This window comes from Sebastes umbrosus, chromosome 6, assembly GCF_015220745.1.
Source record: "Sebastes umbrosus isolate fSebUmb1 chromosome 6, fSebUmb1.pri, whole genome shotgun sequence".
In the NCBI taxonomy this organism is placed as follows: Eukaryota; Metazoa; Chordata; class Actinopteri; order Perciformes; family Sebastidae; genus Sebastes; species Sebastes umbrosus.
In genome coordinates, this window is record NC_051274.1 from 1,625,173 (window position 1) to 1,640,150 (window position 14,978).

Below are 14,978 nucleotides of genomic sequence, written 5' to 3' on the forward strand. Positions count from 1 at the left end.
CTGCCACTAAATGTAGCTGTTTTTAGACAGTAAAAAAATCATAGCTATGAACTCATTTTAGCATATAGCCTATATAATGGAAAAAATAGCATTAAATGTATCATATCAACAATGAATGATCAGAAAAAAAGTTTTGTAGCAAATAGTCAGTTTGAATTACATTATTAGCTTTACTACCTTAACCATAAAAGCACAACTGAACCTTTTGGTAGAGGATGTTTTTAGGAAATTATTTGACCCTTATTAGTCTTTTTTTGTATCAAGTTACATAATTCTGTTCAGTAAGGCCTCTGAAATTATGATATGTTTAAAGAAATATGCTTACCTTGGAAAATTAGACCAAACAGAGTCCTCATGTCTTTTTTGTTACTAACTTCCTGTACGAAGGGGAACTGAAAAGACATGCTATTTAAAGACACAACGGCATCTAGTGGATTGTTTTAGCATAACACTGAGCGGTAGAGATGGCGTTGAGTTCAACACAATTTTCAATAAGTTATAGTGACTCACAATGTGCTCTACCAAACAGTGGAGCAGAACATTAAAGGCCTTTAAGGCCACAAATACTTGTTTATGTTTATACTGAGTATTACCAATTTGAATTATTCATGGTGTATAACGTACCACCACGATTTGTTCCCTTAGTATTATACCTACTGACTTATGGCAGTATATTGCAATATTCTTTTGCTGAGGTGAAGAATGTTACCAAATGATTGCATGAACTCACAACTGAGTCTGTATGAATGTGGCCTTCTCATCCAAAGATGTGTGAAGGCTGAACCAGGCGTGACCACACCTACGGGGCAAATAATATGGCATTCTTTTCTTTTTATGACAACATACATTGTAAAAACATAGCAGCAGAATACTCTGCTACAAGAAAATGTATGCGTTTGCTCTTTTCTTCAAGTCCTGAGGAGACAATAGGTATTTTGAAATGAGACTTAATTGTCTTACTAAATGATGAATACTAAGACACCACACACTATGCAGCAACAAATATTTAATATGATATGGGTCGATGACATAACATATTGGCTAGCAGTCACTACAAATTCTGCACCAACAGTAAGTCCCCTAAAAAAGATGTGAACCACTGAGGTCACACTGAGCAGAAAGCCAGTGGGCATGTAAAGCGGACCTTGTAGTCTTGACAGCGTCTTCCACCTGGCTGCTCAGCATTCACACAGGCAAAGCCACGAGCTGCATCATATCTGCAAAATATACAATAAGCAAACAAAAAATTAACAAAATTAAAGGGGCACCAATTTTACACATGAATCGCAGTGGTTCCCAACCTGTGGTCCGGACCCCCCTAGGGGGGCACCAAAGATCACAGGGGGTGCGTCAGGATGCTCTGAGTTTGTCAAAATTAGCTCATGTGTAATTAAAATCATAATAACACATTTACTGGACAATTTATACAAAATTCTATAAAACTATTTAAAAAGATTTTTTTTTTGCTAAAAATATTCTGTTTCAGTCCATGTTTGTTGGAGATTAGCCTTTCAAAAACAACATTTTCACTGCAGTCAAACATTTTGTTCTCCCACTTGACACACATCTAAAAACACCATAAATTACATTTATTTAACCCCAATATCAAAAAATGTATTTCTATTTTCAACACTATAATAGCAAATTAATTAAGTTGTTACAAAAAGATCATATTATGTATCTGCATTCATTAGGCAAATCCGTCAAGACGTCATCACTTTATTTATGTTGGCAAAACTGACCATGCTATTCATTAAAGAAAGTTGATTTAATAAAAAAGACTAACTCACATAAGACACTGAATCACTTTATTCAAACTGAGGATTATGTTCGAGGATTTGTAATTTTTTTAGGGGGGAGAGGCTCAGCTTCTCTGAGATGCAAGTAGGGGGACTTCACTGGTCTAAAGGTAACAATATCAGCACCTCTAAAGCTCACTAATTAGCATGTTATATCTCGTCCGTTTCATCCGCACAAAGAAACGTAAAAACAATGTGACGTGATTTACAGGGGGTTATGTGCCTGACTAAATCTTGGTCATTTCCTGTTATCATTGTGAGGTTGTCAGGCAACCAGTGGAAACTGCTGGCCAAGAAATAAAATCTGCCAAAGCCAAGCTAACTGTTTACCCCCGCTTCCAGTCTTTATGCTAAGCTAAGCTAACTGACTGTCAACTGTAGCTTCATATTTACCTTACAGACATGAGAGTGGCATCAATATTCTCACCTAACTGTTGTCAAGAAAGGGAATAGTGTCTTTCCCAAAAAGTCAAACTATTCCTTTATCACTGGAACTCATAACAATGTGATGCAGTGCTTCTTTCAGTTGCTATTCAGTTTGATGTAATTAATGTCTACAGAATGACTAGAATTTATACGTCATTGCTTTTAGCAGATTCAGTATCATCTTCACCTTTACATAAACTATCTTTTTTGATATCTTTCATGATAAGTTTTTTATTCATTCATCAACAACTGGTAGTGTTTTTGTTCGTTCTACAACTCACATTTGAAAGACGTCACCAGTCTTGTGCGCAGGGACACCAGACACTGTCATGGCTTCGATGGCCACAGGCTGGGAGCAAACCTGACTGGGGTACAGCATCTGCAGCTGGAGGACAGTCTCATAGTCCCCTCGCTTTGTTGGATCGTCCTTGTTGAACCAGCGCGTCCTGCAACCTGCCAGACAGAGACAAACATTATGAAAACATTGACATCAGATTCAGAGATTTTAAATTGGTTTGTTTTTCATCATTTTATACACCTATAAGGCTCACTTATTTATATTAAGGTGTGATCCACATTTTTCTTTATAGGATAAAATCATAAATCATAATCCTACCTGCATGACAACTTACCCTGACAGAAATCGGAGGGACATGTCAGTATCACTTGATAATCCTCACATCGTTATTTCTCTGTTTTTCATTGATGCATGCAAATCCAAAAGCAACATTGTAGCTGGAATATAATAAAGAATAGAATAAAGAAGTCATTATGAAAGGCTGATGATGCACTGAATATAAGCCACATCAAACCGTTATGACTAATTAAAGACGTGCTTACGAGAGGTAGTTGTCTCCAGTGTTCTCAGCAGATATTCCATCTGTTGTCTTGGCCTCTATGCTGATTGGGTTTCTACAGACTTGACCAGGGAAAGTTTTCAGTAGCTTAAGAATGGACTCCACATCGCCCTCCTCTGACGGGTCATCACTGTTCAGCCACTGTGTTCGACACTGCTTCGACACTGAGTGGAAATTACAAATTTAAACTGGATTTCAGACCCCGTATTTATATTTCATTTGGATGGTTATTTTTTTCAAATCTGTTTAACCCTCTGAGATTCACAATAGACCTGTTTTTGTCTTTTTAGGGAAGTACAGGGGGTCTTTAGGGGGAGATAGCAGGTCAACAGTAGATGTCATATAGAAGTGGTGTACATCATCTGAAAGCTGGAACCTGAAGATTAATTTGAGATGCAGCTCAGCACTGTATGTCAAGTTGTTGTAGTCATAAATCAGATTATTTAAACCAAATTGTAAACGTGTATAATTGCCGAGATCAATATGATGGCCATCCCCATGCTCTATTATGTCTCAATCCCAATTTTTGGGTTGATACCATTTGTTACACACATTTGGTGCTAAATTTAACTTTTTTTACCACTCAAAAATTGATTTAAATGATCAATAATCCCTCCAAAATACCACATTAAGACACCAAGACCTTGAGGAACACCATAGAAAAAGCCACGCTGTGATTTGGGATCAAAAACTTTTGACATTTAGAGATTTCTGCAACAATTGCATTTTTTGGCGATTGGATGGCGAGCACTTCTGTTGTGTAAACTGCTCAGAAACCCCCTTATTGTCAATCTAGCTAGGAAAGCCATCCACCCTCTGAATGCTCTAGGTCTCTAGTTTGATTCATCCATCCTCTGAATGCTCTAGGTCTCTAGTCTGAATCCATCCATCCTCTGAATGTTCTAGGTCTCTAGTTTGATCCATCCATCCTCTGAATGCTCTAGGTCTCTAGTTTGATCCATCCCATCCTCTAAATGCTCTAGGTCTCTAGTCTGATCCATCCATCCTCTGAATGCTCTAGGTCTCTAGTCTGATCCATCCATCCTCTGAATGCTCTAGGTCTCTAGTTTGATCCATCCATCCTCTGAATGCTCTAGGTCTCTAGTTTGATCCATCCATCCTCTGAATGCTCTAGGTCTCTAGTTTGATCCATCCATCCTCTGAATGCTCTAGGTCTCTAGTCTGATCCATCCATCCTCTGAATGCTCTAGGTCTGTAGTTTGTGGCTGTAAAGTTTCATGAGGCTGTGATTATCCTAGAGGTCACCACAGGTCATTTTATACAGTGAGGTCAAGTTTTAAAAAATGGTCTCACTATATGAAATGTCTACTATGGGGACTAACATCATCACACCTGAATACAGTTAGGCTCATTGGATCCACAAAAGTCTCAGCTTTACAGTGAGACCCAATTCATGTAATTCAAGACTGTTTAGGGACCCCAGTATGCAGAAATATTCAAACATCATTTATACTGCATTCAAAAACCTGCATGTGATTATCATAAAGTGGGCATGTCTGTAAAGGGGAGACTCGTGGGTACCCAGAGAACACATTTTCATTCACATATCTGGAGGTCAAAGGTCAAGGGTCTCGTTCGAATATGGCCAGGCCAATTTTTCTTTGCCAAAATTTTGCGCAACTTTGGAGCGTTATTTAGCGTGTCATGACATGGTTGGTACCGATGGATGCCTCAGGTTTTCTGGTTTCATGTGATATCTGTACCTTCACTCCAGCTCTAAAACTGAACCTGCTGGTCTCAGAGGGTTAAACATTGTTACACAGGAAAAAAAAAAATATACAGCCAGCAAATATAGAAAATATGCATCCATCCATTTTCTATACACACACTACACAGAAGCCTATCCCAGCATGTACTGGGCAAAAAATGTGATACACTCTGGTCAGGTTGTCTATTACAGGATGCTCACATTCACATCTGAGCACTTTAGAGTTTCCACTCAATCTGACCTGCATATGAATATTTGGAAAATAGTTTATGAAAATAATTGACTAGTCAATCAGACAACTAATTACATTCACTTCAGTATGCTCAGTCCAAAGTAAAAGATGATACGTACCTTGACAGAACTCTTTTGGACATGTAAATCTGACTCTGTAATCATCACAACTCCCACTCCTCTGATCTGCATTTACACAGGCAAACCCATAGGTGGCGTCATAACTGCAACAAAGAGGAAAGCAGGGCGATGGGTGTAGCCCGTCTCTCTTCAGGTAATTCAATTGTTTTAAATTTTGTCTTATGTCATTAATCTCACTTTAAAAAAGTATCGGAGGTGTTGGCAGCAGGTTCCCCAGAGATGGTCTGGACCTCAATGGCTATTGGCCGAGGGCAGATTTCTCTCGGGTATATTTTTAGGAGGTCACTGAGGACTTCGTAGTCTCCGTTTCTTGTTGGGTCATCATGATCAAACCAGCGTGTCCTACACTCTGTGAACAATGAGGAATCAGAGAAACAGATTTTAGAGCTCAACCCTGAATGTTTGTTGTTAAATTTAAAAGTGCAGTGATTTGGGCCCCATCTAGTGGTGTGGTTGCAGATTGCAACCAACTGAGTACCCCTCCGCTCACTCTTACCTTTCCCAGACTGCGGTAACGTGAGCCGCCGAGTGCAAAACTGTGGCAACGCCGTTCGCCTCGCTCAAAGGCCATCCATACCATAATAACACTACTTTAGGAGCAATGGAAGTCAGACAGCGGCTGGCGGTGCCACGGTTTAACACTCTGCGACTCAAATCATCGCAGTTTCACAAGTGTGTCAGAGAACTACGGTGGCCTTAAGCCAGAGTTTTGGTTTGTAGAAACATGGTGAAGCAACATGGCGGACTCCATGAAGAGGACCTGCTCCCCATGTAGATATGAAGGACTCATTCTAATCTAACAGAAACACAATGATTCTTAGCTTCAGGTTGGAATTAATGGAATATAATATAGTTTTCGATAGTATATAATCACTCAATCGTTGTGTTAGCTTAGAATGAGTCCTTCATATCTACATAGGGAGTAGGTCCTCTTCACGGAGTCCTCTATGTTGCTCCGCCATGTTTCTACAGTAGTCCATAACGGACAAACGAAACACTGGCTCTAGAGAGAGCCTTTAGCGTTGCTACCTGAAGGCCACCGTAGTTCTCCGTTGCTCTTAAAGTAGTGTTATTATGGTATGGATGGCCTCTGAGCGAGGCGAACGGCGTTGCCACAGTTTTGCACTCGGCGGCTCACTTTGTCGCAGTCTGGGAAAGGGAGAAGTGAGCGGAGGGGTACTCAGTTGGTTGCAATCTGCAACCACTTGATGCTGACAAATCCTACACACTGCTACTTTAATTTAAGGTTGTATGTTTTAGCTGTGCCACGTACCTGAGCAGAACTGTCCTGTGCAAGTGAACATGACCTTGAAATTGTCGCACTGTCTCCCTTTCTGTTCTGAGTTCAGGCATAAAAGGCCCTCTGATGCACTGTAGCTGAAAAACACATGCGTCCCATCCTAATGTTACACTTGGTTTAAGTTCAACATCAAGGAAAGATATCTGCAGTGGTGTCCAAAAGTCTGAGTCTAGTACTGTTTCATCATTTTAAATAGTGATAACAGATGTTAGTTAGTGTGTTTTGATCCTCTGAGTCACCAACTCTAGACATCTGACACCTTTATGAAATAAATGTATATCCATTGACAGATATGCGACCAATCATTTGACCACACATCTCCTCTGGTAAGGTATCAAATTACTGCCTTATTTCTGGGCCATGCTAAATGTCTCCTTCGTCTTGTTGAGTCACATAACCCAGTGATTCTCAAAGTGGGGTCCGTGGCACTCTGTCAGGGGGTCTGCAAAATAATTTGATATCAATTCTAAAATCATGCTGTCATTAAAAAGTGTATATCTACAGATGGGGACCATTTACACCAATGAAACCATCACATTGTGTCCATTACTCCCACTCACGTTAGCTGCTGAAACTGATATGATCGTGACACACAGCAATTTGTTCATTATTTCTAAGTTGAAGCACTTAAAAGTCAGCTTTAGACTTGTAGGTTTAAATATCTGGATTTATTAAGACAGTCTTGCTACTGTTTATTTTCTGAAAGCTTTTAAGATAAATTCCTTGAAATGTAGACTATGCATAATTTCAAGTTGAGTCCAAATACATGTTGAATAAATACTCTGTTAAAAAATAACTTAAACATAGAAAAGTATATAGGTGGTATAAACATGATTCCTATTGAAATGTGTTTCTGTTTATCACTATGAAACAGGTCTGAAGTATTTAGGTTTGAAAGGGTTTTAGAATATAAATAGTTATAATGGCATCAAAGAGTACAATTGATAGTAAGCATTATGCTTAATCAGTGTTAGTTAAGAGGAAGTCCTGTAAGGGGTCTCTGGCCCCAAAAAGTTTGAGAACTCCTGACATAGAGGATCCTATTAATATTTGCCAATGTCTAATATTAGATGTTGGGACTACAAGCACTCACATTGTGTATTAGGAACATACAAGTGTTAATATCTGAAAGACAAATGTGGTTTTTCATTTACATTAAAAAAATACCATAAAACTGTAAAAAAAAAAAAAAAAAGCTGTTATTCATGAACAGAGGAAAAGAAACAGTTCTTGACTCAGACTTTGTACAACAGTACTGTAAGAGTGAAGTATTTACGTGTGGAAGGTGGTCCCGGTGTGCTGCGACTTGATCCCAGAAACCGTCTGAGCCTCCATGTCCACTGGGCTGGAGCAGATCCTGGACCAGTGCTTCATTCTCAAGTCACGTAAGAGCTCCGAGTCCCCGTCGATGGAGACATTGTGTTCATCAAACCAGGCTGTCTTGCAGGCTGCAGAAGAGGACAGTTAGGTCTCGACAGTCTGCTGTGCATCAATGCTTCATTTCTCAATAGATTCAGACAAAAATAAATAATAATGCAGATCTTACTTTCCAATGCAGTGGCAAAGAACTGAAGGTCTAGAGGAGGAAGATGTCTTTGATCAGTTATACATATTTTATCTGCTAAATGATTGTGTATAAAATAATAAGAAATGAAGCAATCATTTATGATATTACCTGATGCTAGAAGACACCAAACTGCGAAGCTCTAAAATAAGAGGAAAAGAAAGAAATCACTGGCATGCACCATGATGAAATACACAACTTAAATCAGTTGAAAATGCACAAAAACAAAATACCCGAAGGACCAGCATGACTTTCTATCTGGGAATCTTTCTTGGGGTGAGAAAATATAACAAATCCACATGTACTTCAGTTCGTCATTAAAGTGGTCTCATGTGAAGAGGAGTCTGTTCTTCAGAGGCACGAGGCATGTGTAACACTGGTGTATCATCCTCCTCAGGGAGTATCTCTGTATCCCTGCTCCTCCCACAGAGACTCAGCCTCCTCAGTCATCACTAACATGTAATGGAGAAGTTCATGTTTCCTCCTCAGTCCCTCCCTTCTCCCACCTCTCTGCTAAAACTTGAGCTGTAACAATACTGACAATCAGAAAAACAAGCACCATTTTTTTCTTTATGATCGATGGAATTATTTGTCTTGTCTTCTCAGATTAGGACTTGTGAGAGGTGATCTATAAATAAGACCAGCTTGTGAATCATAATAAGCATCTGTGTTCACCAAAACAGATAATAAATAACATATTTAACTATGTGGTATTGTACTGTAGTTAAACCTCCCATTATTAGTGTTGTATAGTGCTCTTTTGTTCTGTAACATATAGTCTGTATAAATATCAAAAAAACAAAAAAACAAATGTAAATAAAGAATAAGCCATGAGTTTTTATTCTTAAAAATAGTACTATTGTATCTCTGACTCCTCAGTTTCAGAGATGTATTTAAATGCATAAATGCATCAGAAATATTTCAATATTATTTATTTATATTATTATTAATATTATTTAATACATCCATCCAGTATTTATCCTTTGTATTATTTGAATGATGTACAACCTCCAAAACACTTGTATACAGACATTTTATTTTTATTCGTTATTTGTATTCTGTGTAAGTACATTGAGAGAGCTGCATAAAACCGGAGTCAAAATTCCATGTACAGTATGTACACTATATACTTAGAAACATCTCCTATTTCTGTCACGTTTTGAATGTCTAAAAATCATGCTTTTGATATGCTAACAATAACTGTATAAGTAGTATGACATTTTAAAGCTTTTAAGTAACTCAAAGTAATCCTATACCCGCAGCATGTCCTATAGACTGTTTATCATTGTTTAAATGTCAAAAGCTATTTTCAGTCAACAATAAAGATTGCCCAACTGCCCAGGGCAAGTAAAATGCCACATCGGGCTAGTTAATCTAGCGACTCACTTGGTGAAACCGTAGCTGATGATGGAAGTATCTAAGGAGTGAGCCATCTTCATCATTCCTTCTCATCTCTGTTGAGAGTTGCACACTCAAAGTACCGATCAGTCACTAGCAAGAAAATTACACTTTGTATAGGGGCAAGTAAAAATGGACTTTGGGCAAGGAGATTTCTGACCTACTTTCCTGACAAGTGAAAAAAAAACATAATGTTGAACCCTGACAGCAAGACTAATCTGCCTCTGATATCAATGCTCAACATTTGTTTGCTAATTATGTACTATTATGCATATTCTATATTTTTTTATTTATTAATTAATGTACATTCATTCTTCATCTTTGACCAAATCATGGTAGGTCAGTTTTCTGGGTTAAAGGATAGGTTCAAATTTAAAATTTTTAAAACAATATTCAGGCCCATATGTATACTGAAACAGTTCATGCCTCATGTACAGTACATACTGGCCATTAAAACCCCAAACAACAAACAGACTTTAACTTTGTAGAATACTCACTTGATTGGACTAACTCAGACTTCTGAAGCCTCGAGTTCGCTGTGGATAAACTGTGGAATACATTTTTCCACAACTTGACTTTGGACTTTGGAAGTGCGTTTAGAAGGGATCTCTTAATGGCCAGTATAGAAAGGAGGAATGGTGGCAGTGACCAAAAACTGTTTCAATGTACATATGGGCATGTAAGTATTGTTTTTTAGACAGACCTGAAAAAATGTGAACCTATCTTTTAAAGGTCCCATATCGTGCTCATTTTCAGGTCCATACTTATATTTTGTGTTTCTACTAGAACATGTTAACATGCTGTAATGTTAAAAAAACACTTTTATTTTCCTCATACTATCTGCCTGAATATACCTCTATTTACACTCTATCTGAAACGCTCCGTTTTAGTGTATTTCAACGGAATTGCAACGGAATTGCGTTGCTAGGCAACGGTGTGGGTCTATGTTTACTTCCTGTCAGCTGATGAAATTGACATACACTGCAACAGGAAATAAACTGGGACACATTTAGAATGTTTACGTTTAAAACCATGTAATGATCTAAATATTGTATACTTCTGACATCACAAATGGACAGAAATCCTGACGGCTTGTTTCAAACGCACAATTTCTGAATACAGGCTGTGTGTATTTCTCCGTATATTGAGCGTTTTGATAGTTTACCAGTATTTTTATGGCACATAAACCTGCTTTATAATGTAAAAGATAAAATCTCCCTTTTTACAATATGGGACCTTTAAGTTGCCGTATATATGAAGCTAGACCTTCTAGTGCTTCTGAAACCATCTGTTGAATAATAGGAAACGTAGTTTTTAATTTCTTTGTACATCCACCTCTACCTGTGTCAATTTAAAATGGGTCATCCTACTGTTTTTTTTCCATGTAGTGTCTGACATGTCACCGAATGTTTGACCAACATATTCTGCCGTGTTAAGTGAACATGTGATATACACACTGGTGAAAGTCAAGACCTCACGGTTTGAGGGCTGGGTGATTTAATCACAGTCCCTGAGGCTCAGAAAGAAAGAGAGAGCAACGTGATAACACACTTCCTATGTGAGCTTGACAACTATTATTATGAATATGACAAAAGGTCAAAGGCCACCTAATAGATTCAGTCCAGCATGTGCTGAAAGAATCCATATAGAACTTTTGAACTAAAGGGGATGTTAGCAAATACATAAACTGAATGATTTGTTGAACTCGTTGCCGTTTCCTGACACCAACACTGCATGGCACTGTCCTTTATTTGAGAAGGTCAGAGTGTAATAGTCTACCTGCACAGTGAGGACCAAACAGCTCACCTGCTGGAAGCGACTATTGAGTTTCTGTAGATAACAATTGGGGTGTTGGCCAGGCCCAAGGCCCTGCTGTTAAATGTCACTGAGAGAACAGTATAAAGTAACCAGGATTAGTGTAGAATAACTGCAATCTGCATGACACTGTTACACCACACGCCCAGAGCCAAGAAAGTGATGGCTGTCTGACAGGAAATGACCACAGGGCTTCACTGTGACGGAGATATCATGTTAGGTAAGAATGATTCAAGTGTTGCATCAGCATTGTGTTCAAATTGTGTTTATTTACAATTATGTACTAAATGCTGTATTTCTGATGGGATCTTATTTCTACTGTGAATGAATTTTGACATCACTGTTGGAACAAGACACAGCATCCCCGACACAAGGGACTTTATAATTAAGCTGTGTTGAAGAAAGGACGTCAATAAGGTGACCTTGGTTCCAGGTTTCATAAACACTACTAATGGGCCTTAGCGGAGTCGTGTTATGGATTTGTATTGTGCTTTCAGTCTCGAAACGCTTGAAAAGTCAGGGTTGTGTTTTTGTTATGCTTTAATAAATAGTTCACAGTAAAGACAGAGAAAGGGGAATAACCGTAGACTGTATATAAGGAGTGGAAGTAGTCATCGTGACGTCACCCATTGGTCTGTGGACTGCAGTTTTGATCCCTTGAGTTTGGCATTTCGGCCGTCGCCATCTTGGTTTTTGGCAACCAGAAGTGACATGAGAGGGTGGAGCTAAGAACAACCGAACGCTGAATAAGACATTTCTTGCGACCAAAAAGATTATTATTAACTTTCATGAAGTGAAAACACACTGTGAAAGGGTTAAAGTTGTAAGACGAAAACATGGACAACTCCAAGACCGGACAACGCCGTGGTAGTGACCTGTCAATCTGTCAATCAATGTAGCCCCGCCCTAAAGCATCCCCTGCTTCATGGTCTATTTGACTTTAAATGGGACCATCATTTACTAAATGAATGTATTGAAGAAAACTAGTGATTGAGACCATAAACTCATTATTGTTTTCCAAGATCAAGTGAGCTGTAGGCTCATTTTCTCAGAGACTTCTATACAATCAGACTTCTATACAACCAGAGGAGTCGCCCCCTGCTGGCTGGTAGAAAGAATGCAAGTTTAAGGTACTCCAGCACTGGCTTCACTTTTCAGACCCGGAATAACATGAATCTGTTACACTGACATTTCTTGGAAGGAGGACGGGGGGGCATATAAAAAGCCATCCTGACATAATTGAGGACTGTCTGCATCTACTAAAACAATTTGTTGCGTGAACAGAGATGGATGTCTTTACCAAGTTTTGTGTGAATCAGACTTACGGCGTAGTAGCAGTAGCAGATAAGACTTTTCAAAGTTGACTTTTATTATAGCTCCCCCATCAGGTCAACATTGGTGAAAATATTGTGTGTCTACAATGTACCATCTCACAGGATTTTGCACAAATATTTCTGAAGAAAATAATAAGCCTTTATGGCTGGAATCCCTAAAAACAAGTCTGACTAACTGTGCAAACCTTTGTCATGGCTCAGAAAACAAACAAGCTTTAACCAAGAAGCACGGATTAAAGGTGCTCTATATGATATTCTGAGCATTAATATAGCAGCAAACAACTATTTGCTATGTGAAGACGAGTAATGTCTACCTGAGCAGAGAATGAAGTCTCTCTCTCCGTTTAGTGTGTAGCAACCACCCTCCGTATAACACTGTTAGCTCTGTCAGCACTGTTGCCGTTGTTTTCACTGTTAGTACCGTTAGCTACGAGCCGCCGGCTCAGCCGTCGCCATGTTTAGAGCTGTACAGAGGCAATAGAAATGCTCCCAATCTCACATTTAGCGCCTTTAAGATAAAAGTTCATGTTTACTAGTAAAAAAACTGGCAAGGGTCAAAACCAGGCTGGCAGATATATCAGGAAAACTTATCTGAGAAGGGGCTGAGCAGCAAATCATCAATCCAGGAGTCAGACAGGCAGAACAAAGGCTGGAAAGCCCAATCTGGCAGGGAACAAGTGGAGATGAGCATACTACTGCAAGGCTGATTAGGGAAATTGGAAGTAGGTGAGCAGGTGGAGGAAAACCACAGACAACAGAATGAATAGGAGCTGGCTGGAGTTGTGAAAACCTTGGAGAGTGATTTATTTATTGCTGGTGGGCAAATGAGAAATTTGAGAAATGTTTCCAAAAAAACTATAAGAAGTTACATTGTCTTACATAACCACCATAATGTGAGATGAAAACTGAGCCACCCAAAACCCACCTCTGTCTTGTCGTCCAATGGCAAAGATCCTGACAATGAAAGAGGATTAGTCGTCACGTTTATGTACAGGTAACCCCCCCGTGGCTCTGAAGGGGTCCCTCTGATCTGGTTACATAACTGCACCCTGTTGTCACCGACTGCTTCAGGTTAACGTGTCAACAGTAGTTGATGAATGTTTATTTCTATTTACACTGCATTATGAACAGCTGCAGACAAATCTATCAACTGTATTTCACAGTAATGTGTATCACTTGTACACAATATTTACAATGTACACTACTGTTCAACATTGTACCAGTGGGCAGCTCCAGGGTCGGAAAAGTCGTTAAGTTTTGTTTTAGTTTGACCGAAGGCGGAGCCAGCCAAACCCCCTGCCATGAGGAAAAGACAGAGGGGAAGGGGAGAGAGAGAGCAGCAAACACTAAAATCCAACAACCAAAAACAAAAACGAACAGAATCATCACAAAAATGAAGCTATTGCTTAAGTGCCTTAAACTGTCATTCTTTCTAGTAGCCAGCAGGGGGCGACTCCTCTGGTTGTATAGAAGTCTATGATAAAATGAGCCTACTTCTCTCTTGATTTATGACCTCAGTAAACATTGTAAACATGAGTTTATGGTCTCAATCGCTAGTTTTAAGTCTTCTTCAATACAGCATGATGTTTATTTAGTAAATGATGGTCCCATTTAGAGTCAGATAGACCATAAAGCAGGGGATGCTTTAGGGCGGGGCTATCTTGTGATTGACAGGTCGCAACCACGGCGTTGTCTGGTCTGGGAGTTGTCCGTGTTTTTGTCTTAGAACTTTAAAGCTGAAGTAGGCGAGTTTGGAGCAAATATGATTAAAAATTATTATTATTAATTATTTTTATAAAATCGCTATATCGTGACAGTAGTACATGAAACAGGTAACATGAAAAAAATCATGTTCCTCTGTGTCGGTGTCCTCTGGTGTCCTCCGGTGTCCTCCGGTGCTCCTAACGGCATCTGCAAGATTTCACATACCGGAGGAAAACAAGCAGTAAGATCTGATCTGAGATCTGCTGTCCAGCTGCCGTCTATGAGAGCCGGCTGTCAATCACTCACGAACTCCGATCAAACTAGGCAGCGCTGATCAAATATGAATCAATATTCTGTTACGTTAATGCCTAATACTCTCCTCAGATGTTCTCAGAATCATCTTGTAGTGCACAGTTTAGCTGTAAATGAGAAAGTTTGTGACGCCGCCTCCATTGTGAAATCTGGTGAAGCAGAGTCAATAGGAGCGCTCTCTCTCTGAAATGACCTGTGATTGGTCAAAGTCTCCCGCCACGGGCTAGATTTTCTAAAGCCTGAAAACAGAGCCATGAGGAGGAGCAGAAGTCTAGTTATCTCTCAGAACACTTGAATTACAATATGCTAAAAGGTTATTATGGGATTTTTGCCCGATGATGCTAAAAATATACTGATAATGCAGCTTT

At 39.2% G+C, this 14,978-nt stretch overlaps 1 long non-coding RNA gene across 1 annotated transcript; it reads right to left on the reverse strand.

Moving 5' to 3' along the window:
- Positions 1-1,005: 1,005 nt before the first annotated feature.
- On the reverse strand, positions 1,006-5,536 carry LOC119489233. Its single transcript, XR_005207135.1, has 6 exons — positions 5,361-5,536; positions 5,163-5,266; positions 3,066-3,246; positions 2,858-2,960; positions 2,507-2,678; positions 1,006-1,217 (listed from the first exon to the last, which is right to left on the reverse strand). It is a non-coding gene; the product is annotated as an uncharacterized LOC119489233 (long non-coding RNA).
- Positions 5,537-14,978: the final 9,442 nt, after the last annotated feature.